The 9,557-nt window shown below is 48.4% G+C and overlaps 1 non-coding gene across 1 annotated transcript; it reads right to left on the bottom strand.

Annotated features, from left to right (window-relative positions):
* Positions 1 to 1,149: 1,149 nt before the first annotated feature.
* On the bottom strand, positions 1,150 to 1,222 carry TRNAS-UGA (transfer RNA serine (anticodon UGA)). Its single transcript has one exon. It is a non-coding gene; the product is annotated as a tRNA-Ser (tRNA).
* Positions 1,223 to 9,557: the final 8,335 nt, after the last annotated feature.

The following is a 9,557-nucleotide window of genomic DNA, read 5'->3' on the forward strand; positions in this document are numbered from 1 at the left end:
GGAGAGGGCATGAGCTTATGAAGGGGATTTTCACAAAAAACACATGCATGTTATTTGCATAAACCTGCACATGGTAACGTGCTTGCTTAATTATCACGTGCTCACACCATAACCAAACGATTTTTTAAAGACAAATGATGTCACCACAGAGTGGTTTTTCTTTTTAGCGAACAGAGGTATGGAAGAATTGCATCCTGCTACCTCCACGATTGGAGTGTCACACCCGACTCTCACAGCAGCACAGAATAAACCAAACTCCAAGCATCAGAAGTGCAATACAAATAATTCATTATTGCTCTGTGTCAGCATGACTTCGTTATGTGAAGAGATATAACAATAGTAGAGCTCCGAAACTGCTGTTAGTCACACAGTAAAAATTTTCACAAGTGTTGCAACCAGATGCAGTAAAGGTATGCTAAACTGAGAAGTGGCAAACATGGACAGTAGGAGATTATCACATACTTGACAATCAACAAGATTTACACACAATGGCATTAATCTCAAATCACATAACATACTAATACTCAACAAGGCTACCAAAAAAGCAGTGCTATAGCCTTCCCACAAATACGACAGTCCACAATGTCGGTTAGTTGGTTTGTGGGGTTTAACGTCCCAAAGTAACTCAGGCTATGAGAGATACCGTAGTGGAGGACTCCGGAAATTTCGACCACCTGGAGTTCTTTAGCATGCACAATGTATATATATATATATGAAATAAAGAAGCGAACAGTCGGCGAGGCCAAGGAAAGCGTTGGGGATGGTACTTTGTCTTTTTTTATTATTTTTTTTATATTTACTTTGATAATCACAGAAATTAGTAATGTAATCTGTTTAGGGGAAAGATAGTTAGACACAAAGTAGAATATATATATATATATATATATATATATATATATATATATATATATATACATATATATATATATATATATATATAAGCAGATAAACGAAGGGTAAATGAGGGTGCTAGTTATAATACATGAAGGAAAGAAGCCAACAGTCGGCGAGGTCAAGGAAAGCATTGGGGATTGTACTTTTGTCTTTTTTTTTCCTTTGAATTTTTTTTACTTCAGTAATCACATAGATTACTAATGTAATCTGTTTAGGGGAAAGATAATTAAACACAAAGTAGAAGGAAAAACAATGTGCCGATGGTGGGAACCGAACCCACGACCTCCGAATATCACGTCCGGTGCTCTTCCAACTGAGCTACACCGGCCGCTGTCCCACCAAATCCGCGACCTGCGAATATCACGTTCGGTGCTCTTCCAGCTGAGCTACATCGGCCGCTGTCCCACCTGCTACTTTCTTGGGTGTTAATGTTGCCTGTATATAGAGGCAACATTAACACCCAAGAAAGTAGCAGGTGGGACAGCGGCCGATGTAGCTCAGTTGGAAGAGCACCGAACATGATATTCGGAATTCGTGGGTTCGGTTCCCACCATCGGCACATTGTTTTTCCTTCCACTTTGTGTTTAATTATCCTCCCCCAAACAGATTACATTACTCCTTTATGTGATTACCGAAGTAAAAAAAAATTAAAGAAAAAAATTACAATCCTCAATGCTTTCCTTGACCTCACCGACTGTTGCCTTCTTTCCTCCACACACACACACACACACACACACACACACACACACACACACACACACACACACACACACACACACACACACACACACACACACACACACACACACACACACACACACACACACACACACACACACACACACACACACACACACACACACACACACACACACACACACACACACACACACACACACACACACACACATATATATATATATATATATTGACACATGCCATTCATAGACGACGAAGATTTGAACCGGCGATTCGGAGAAGACGACGAAGCGAAACGGTGCTGCGCTTTTGTGCTGCCTTGACTGGCTGTTGGTGTTCTTCGGTGCCAGAGTGACAGAGCGCCTTCTCTGTAACGTTACGTTACAAATCTGGTGGAGGAATAGCCAGGTATCGATCCAGTCCTGCATAATCAACCTGTCAATACGGAGCTTACCCCCGTACATCAACGCCTCGGCCGCCGCCTACGTGGAGAGCCCCCTGAATTTGGACCCCTTCCGGCCGCTACCAGGACGACGCACCCTCAGACGGCCGTAGAACCTGCTGCAATGACATCTGAGAGCAGGCTTCCCACCCACATTCTGTGTCATCAGCCGCGAACACCCCCCTCTTTTCATGGCGACGTGTTCGAGGACGCCGAGGACTGGCTTGAGAACTACGAGCGAGTTGCCCGTTACAACGGGTGGACTGATGAGTGTAAGCTCCACAACGTGTTCTTCGCTCTTGAAGAGTCTGCACGGACATGGTTTGAAAACCATGAGGCTTCCTTCCCATCCTGGGCAGCCTTCTGTCGTGATTTCAAAGCCACGTTTCCTAGCGCCGACCGCCGAGAGCGAGCGGAAGCTGCGCTACACTCGCGCATTCAGCGCCAGAACGAGAGCGTGCGTATGTTCTTTGAGGACATGACACGCCTTTTCAACCGTGCAGACCCACAAATGTCAGAAGATAAGAAGCTGCGTCACCTGATGCGGGGCGTTAAACAAGAACTTTTCGCGGGACTGGTGCGCAGTCCACCACGCACAGTGGCGGAGTTTCTCAGCGAGGCAGCGACCATGGAGACAACGCTGCAACACCGAGCCCGTCAGTACAACCGTGACGTGAACATCATTAGGTCCGACGCACCCCCTGTACATGTCGGCAGTGACATGGACTCACTACGCAATCTCATCCGTTCTGTCGTGCGGGAGGAACTGCAAGCGCTCCGGATGCCTTGCAACACAGCATCTTTTCCTTCATTGGCTGAAGTCGTCCGGGACGAGGTGCGTATGGCAGCTCAGCAAGTTGCTGACGTTGTTCCCCAGCAGCGCGTTCCTCACCAGACGTTTGAGGCGAGGCCCACCTACGCGTCCGTCCTGAGTAAGGCTCCCCCGCCAGACCATAGTATCAACGCCGCAGCTCCAGCAATGGAGCCGCAGGGTCCCCGCATGGAGCACCCCGCATGGAGCCGCATGCAGCCTCGCTACTCCCCTCCGGCAATCTACCAGCCACTCCGTAGAAGTCAAGTATGGCAGCCCCGGGATCGTCGGCCCCTGTGCTATCATTGCGGTGAAGCCAGTCACCTATACCGGGCATGCCCGTACCGCCGCGTCAACATGCGGGGTTTCGCCTCGGAGGGCCTCTACCCTCGGAATGCAGAACGGCCTACTGAGATTGCAAGCGACCTTGCAGCGCGACAGTACCCCGTCACATCCGGTTACCAAGAGCGTCGGTCTACGTCCCCGACGAGCAACCGTTCGACAAGTCCCCACTCTTCCCGACGCCGCTCTCCCAGCCCTGGCCGGGAAAACTAATACCAGCGGCCTTCGGAGGCAGGGTCGCTGATGTCGGGAAATGTGAAGATCCTCCGTCATCGTCAGGACGACCCGACGAGATTTCACTTGTGTCAGGTAGCGACAGCATCCGGCATACTACCTCCGATTTGTGTGTAACGATTGATGGAGTGGATATCACCGCGTTACTCGACACTGGTGCCGATTATTCTGTAATGAGCCGTGGTCTCGCCCGAGAATTGAAGAAAGTTTTGACAAACTGGTCCGGCCCGAAAATTCGTACGGCGGGAAGTCACTTGATTGAACCTGCAGGCAAGTGCACAGCGCGGGTCGGCATCCGTGGTTTTGTGTATGTCGGAGAATTTATCGTGCTTCCTGAGTGTTCGAAAGACTTGATCCTTGGTCTAGACTTCCTGCAGACCAACGGCGCTGTCATTGACCTGAAAGAAGCGCGTGTTTCTTTTTCGACGAAACGAGCCGTGGCGCGCATTGAAAACGAAGATCCGGATCTGAACGTTTTGCGTATAGTCGACGATGACGTGAGGGTTCCGGCACGTTCTAGTGTGCTGGTTGTTGTAAAGCATGATTTGTTCCACGATTACGAGGGCATCGCCGATGGGCACCTTCCGCTACTCCTCGAGAAGGAATTAGCCGTTGCTCGAGGACTCGTACAACTCCAGAACAGTTGTGCTACTGTCCTCCTGACAAATTTTGCTAAGGAGATGCGGCATCTCGCCAAGGACACGGCTGTTGCCGTCCTTCACGATGTTACTGCCTTGCCTCATTTATGCACCGCCGGAACGAACCCTAAAGAAGAGGCCGCACCTTGTCATGCTCTGCAAACCGTTAAAATTAGCCCCGACTTGAGGCCCGATCAAAGGAATCTTCTCTCGGCTCTTCTGAGCGATTTCGTAGACTGCTTCGCCACAGGCTCGAAGGTCGGTCGTACTCCTGTCGCCAAGCACCGCATCATCACCGCATCATCACCGATGAGACCACGTTACCGGTATGCCAGCGCCCGTACCGGGTTTCTCCTAAGGAACGTGACGCCATTAAAACGCAAGTGGATGAAATGCTTGCGGACGACGTGATCCAGCCTTCGACGAGCCCATGGGCGTCGCCAGTGGTCCTTGTCAAAAAGAAAGATGGCACCTTGAGATTCTGTGTCGATTACCGAAAGTTAAATAACGTGACCAAAAAGGACGTCTATCCGCTGCCCAGGATTGATGATGCCCTCGACCGACTACGCGATGCCAGGTACTTCTCCTCATTAGACCTCAAAAGCGGATACTGGCAAATCGAAGTGGATCAGAGAGACAGAGAGAAGACTGCATTTGTGACGCCCGACGGCCTATACGAGTTTAAGGTGCTTCCGTTTGGTCTTTGCTCTGCGCCGGCCACGTTCCAACGTATGATGGACACGGTTTTATCAGGTCTCAAGTGGCAGTCGTGCTTGGTGTACTTAGATGATGTTGTTATTTTCTCGCCTACTTTCGAGCAACACTTGGACAGGTTGCGCATCGTGCTTCAAGCACTCAAAGGCGCGCAACTAACGATCAAGCCTGAGAAATGCCACTTTGCTTTCAAAGAACTACGCTTCCTCGGCCATGTTGTCAGTGCACAGGGCGTTCTCCCTGATCGCGAGAAGACTACCGCAGTGTCAAATTTTCCACGTCCACCGACAAAAAGGCACTTCGACGATTTCTAGGTTTTTGTTCATACTACCGACGCTTCATCCAAGATTTTTCTAATGTAGCTGAGCCACTGACAGCACTAACCAGAGAAGACATACCCTTCCTGTGGGGAGACGATCAAGAACAAGCCTTCCAGGAGCTTAGATGCCGCCTACACAGACCCCCCAATTCTCGCCCATTTCGATGAAGACGCCGCAACAGACGTACATACTGATGCCAGCAACGTTGGCCTCGGCGCGGTACTCATTCAGTGGCAAGGCGGAATAGAACGGGTTATCGCCTACGCGAGCCGAACACTCTCACGATCAGAGGCGAACTATTCGACAACGGAGAAGGAGTGCCTTGCGGTAATCTGGGCCATCAGCAAGTTTCGACCATATTTGTATGGACGACCCTTCCGTATTGTCAGCGACCATCATTCCTTGTGCTGGCTGGCAAGCCTTAAAGACCCGTCTGGACGCTTAGCTCGTTGGAGCCTCCGTCTTCAAGAGTATGACGTCACTGTTGTGTATAAGTCGGGACATAAACACCAAGATGCTGATTGCTTGTCACGCGCGCCATTGGACTCCACTGCAGTGGAAAACGCCGACGATTTTCCCTTTATTGGGGCCATTACCCAATCCCATATGGCTGACCTTCAACGCAAGGACCCGGAACTGGCGCCGCTCATCGATTATCTGGAAGGACGCGGTGGTAGAGTACCGCTTGTTTTTCGTCGTGGCTTGCAGTCATACGCTTTACGAAGTGGAGTTCTCTACAAGCGCAATTTTGAAAGATCCAAAGAGACATTTCTACTCGTAGTGCCTACGCACCTACGGCCTGACATCTTAAGCGCTTGTCACGACGAACCGTCCTCCGGCCACTTGGGAGTTAGTCGTACGCTTGCGAAAATTCGGGAGAAATACTATTGGCCGAAATTATTACCTTCAGTGCGATCTTACGTAAAAACCTGCCGTGATTGTCAACGCCGAAAGACTCCACCCGTGAAACCAGCTGGATTTCTTCAGCCGATCGCTCCACCGAAAACTCCTTTCCAACAAGTGGGGATGGATCTTCTTGGTCCTTTCCCGAAGTCAAGTAATGGAAAGCGTTGGATTGTTGTCGCGACAGACTACTTGACCCGATATGCTGAGACCGCGTCACTCACAAATGGAACTGCCACCGAAGTCGCAGAGTTTTTTGTCCACGACATCGTGTTGCGTCATGGCGCTCCGGCTGTTATTACCGACCGCGGGGCAGCTTTTACGGCCCGCCTGACTAAGGCTGTACTGAACCTTACACACACTAGTCATAGACGGGCCACGGCATACCACCCGCAAACTAATGGCTTGGTGGAACGGCTAAACCGAACTCTGGCCGACATGCTGTCTATGTACGTGGATATAGAGCATAAGACCTGGGATCAAATCCTCCCATATGCCACGTTCGCATATAATACGGCACTTCAGGAGACGACGCGGCTCACACCCTTCGAGCTTGTCTTCGGCCGTCGAGTGACCACTCCACTGGATACAATGCTGCCCGTATACACCGACGACGAAGATGAGCTTGACCTGGACATCGCTAGTTTTACCCAGCGTGCGGAAGAAGCACGGCAGCTGGCAAGGCAGCGCATATACCTACAACAGCAACTAGACGCTGACCGTTACAACAAGGGACGGCGCTTCGCTGCCTACGAGCCTGGAGACTATGTCTGGATTTGGACCCCCGTTCGTCATCGTGGGCTGTCTGAAAGATTGCTGCGCCGGTACTTCGGCCCATATCGTGTCCTCCGCCGCCTCAGCGACGTTACTTACGAAGTTGAATCCGCGACCCAAGATCCCTCAAGCCGCAGACGACGCAAGTTCACTGATGTTGTACACGTCGTCCGGATGAAACCCTACCACGATCGCCCCGCTGACTATTCTTGAGACTGATGGTCAGCTCATCGCATCAAGCAGCATTTGCAGCATCGAGGCGATGCTGCCAAAAAGGGGGGCAATGACACATGCCATTCATAGACGACGAAGATTTGAACCGGCGATTCGGAGAAGACGACGAAGCGAAACGGTGCTGCGCTTTTGTGCTGCCTTGACTGGCTGTTGGTGTTCTTCGGTGCCAGAGTGCCAGAGCGCCTTCTCTGTAACGTTACGTTACAATATATATATATATATATATATATATATATATATATATATATATATATATATATATATATATATATATATATATTGTGAGCCCTCCGTGGACGTTCTGTAATTTGTACATGCCGTGATCTTCCTCTTTCATATATATATATATATATATATATATATATATATATATATATATATATATATAACCGACGAGAGCACTGTGTACTACCTCACTAAAGTGCTGCGTCCCACTGACTGACGCTATCGGCAGGCGGGAAAAAATTCGCGCGCGCGCGAAGGTTCAAGGTTGGCTCATGCAAGCGCCCTTGTTTTATATCCATCAGGTGTTCGCAAAAAAAAAAATAAGGCCGGATGCTTTTCTAACAGACCTCATATGCATTTTTATTTACACACAGCTTTTATAATTCATTTACCTTGCAGAGTGCATCTTTAGAGAGTGTTTTATGAAAAATATGCTTTGACCATACTCTATGTACAGGGAGTGACATCAACAACCAATTCAACAAGGCTCTTGGACCCTGTTCTTTCACACTTCATTATGCGCTTGGAGTGGTGCACAAATCGCGATGAAAATGTCTTGGAGACAACATAAATCTTTGGATGCCCAAAGATATCCTTAAACGAAACATTATGTGCTACCTTCAGGCAAGTCCCTTGGTTTGTCATTAAGGCAGTGCAGTTTGTTTTGTTTGGCCTCGCATATTGCTCACTGTGGAACATACACCCAGACACTCTAGCACGGTCATGCTCCACAACAGGCCCATTTATGTTGCCAACCTGGTTTTGGACAAAGTCAAGTAATGGCCCAGACACATCCCGTGGCCTGCGCAGAAGTAGAATGCCTCCATTGCTTGCTGGGCCAGTGATGGACAAAAAGTTCCGAGACCTAGGACTAGCTTGTGCTCTCAGACTTTTGTAGTTACTCGCCAGCATGAGGCGTTCTACAATTTGTAGGGGCACACCTTTTGCTAATGTCACAAGTTCTTTCAAGTGGCCAACGTGGGACTCAAAAGTAAAGTATGAGTGTGCCCACAGGGGCCCTTGTTTTATCACACTCTTTGAAATGTGCAGCAGCTGGTACACCTTATATGTCATGTGCCTCTCTCCGTACAGAAACTGCTTATCTACCGCAAATTTCACAAGGCAGTCAGTACTGGTTACAATGTCAGCACTACACACTGTTTCTTGTAGCAGTAGGGCAATGCCCTGTACAAGAGCAAAATGTCTGAAATACTGCCTCGGCAGGAAGCCTTCCAAACATGGAAAGAAAAAAACAACAAGCAGTTTTGCCATTCAGAGGCTTTCCAGTATTTTCGGAGAGAGAGGGAGTGGGGTAGCCGAGAAATGCTAAGATAAGCCTTATACTACAAAGGCACTCATCAATTGCAGAGAGATATTGCGGAGACCCAATACAATATGGCTCACCTACATTTGACAGCCAACATTCTGTTAGCTGCCGTGACACCCCTAGAAGCACGCAGTGAATGTGATCTGGAGAAAAACTCCAGATTACATCTAAGTTTGTAAGGTTGGTCAAGGGTGTTGAGCCCTTGACTCCTTCAATAACCATTCCGGTTGCCACAGCCTGGTGCATATTTTCTTTTGTTTCCTCGAAATTTCTGTCGGGTACGATGCAGTCATCTCGATACTTGACAGTTCCTGTTGGGCATAGTAACATGCAAGGAGCAAAAAATAAGAGCCAGTACTGTCATGCCAGCAATGAAAAAAGCAATGAAAAAGCACAGCACTTGAAGGGAATTTTCTACAGCATTTTAGAGGAACCTATAGATGCAAGCCATTACAGCTGAACAGAAGTCAACAGCAAAGTGGCAAATATCTTTCCAAGGCCTTCCAACCAATGGTATCAACCCATTCTAATGATTTCACGATCAACCCCCTAGCTCATGCCAGTCACTTGTGATATCACACAAGTAGGGGGATTAACTGCAACATCTTGGCAATCGGTAGGCATCATTGGAGGGAGTGTCTACTTTTACACTTCATTCCTGCGCTGCCTAATTATGGCTTGCAGGCTTGCCTAGTTTGCTTACATACCTGTGCAGAGGTGGCACTTATAGCCTCCACAGCAATGCTAAAATTTGGCTCTGAATATAATGGGCCCTTCTACAAAAGCCACTCTGAAGGGGAACAACAGCAGTTTGTTATATGAATTGTCAGTTTTATTATGCTGACTTTTACATGACCATTCATACTGAAACTAAGCTGCACTGTTTGGTCATAACTAAAAGAAGCCAGCTGACTAGAACTGTATGAAAACAACTGAGGAAAGGATAGTAGAGAGTAATTACCTCATTTGCACAGCAAAAGGTAATTTGAGAAGCCTCTCT

The sequence above is a fragment of the Amblyomma maculatum genome, chromosome 4 (assembly GCF_055883805.1).
Source record: "Amblyomma maculatum isolate TAMU_Amacu chromosome 4, ASM5588380v1, whole genome shotgun sequence".
NCBI lineage: Eukaryota > Metazoa > Arthropoda > Arachnida > Ixodida > Ixodidae > Amblyomma > Amblyomma maculatum.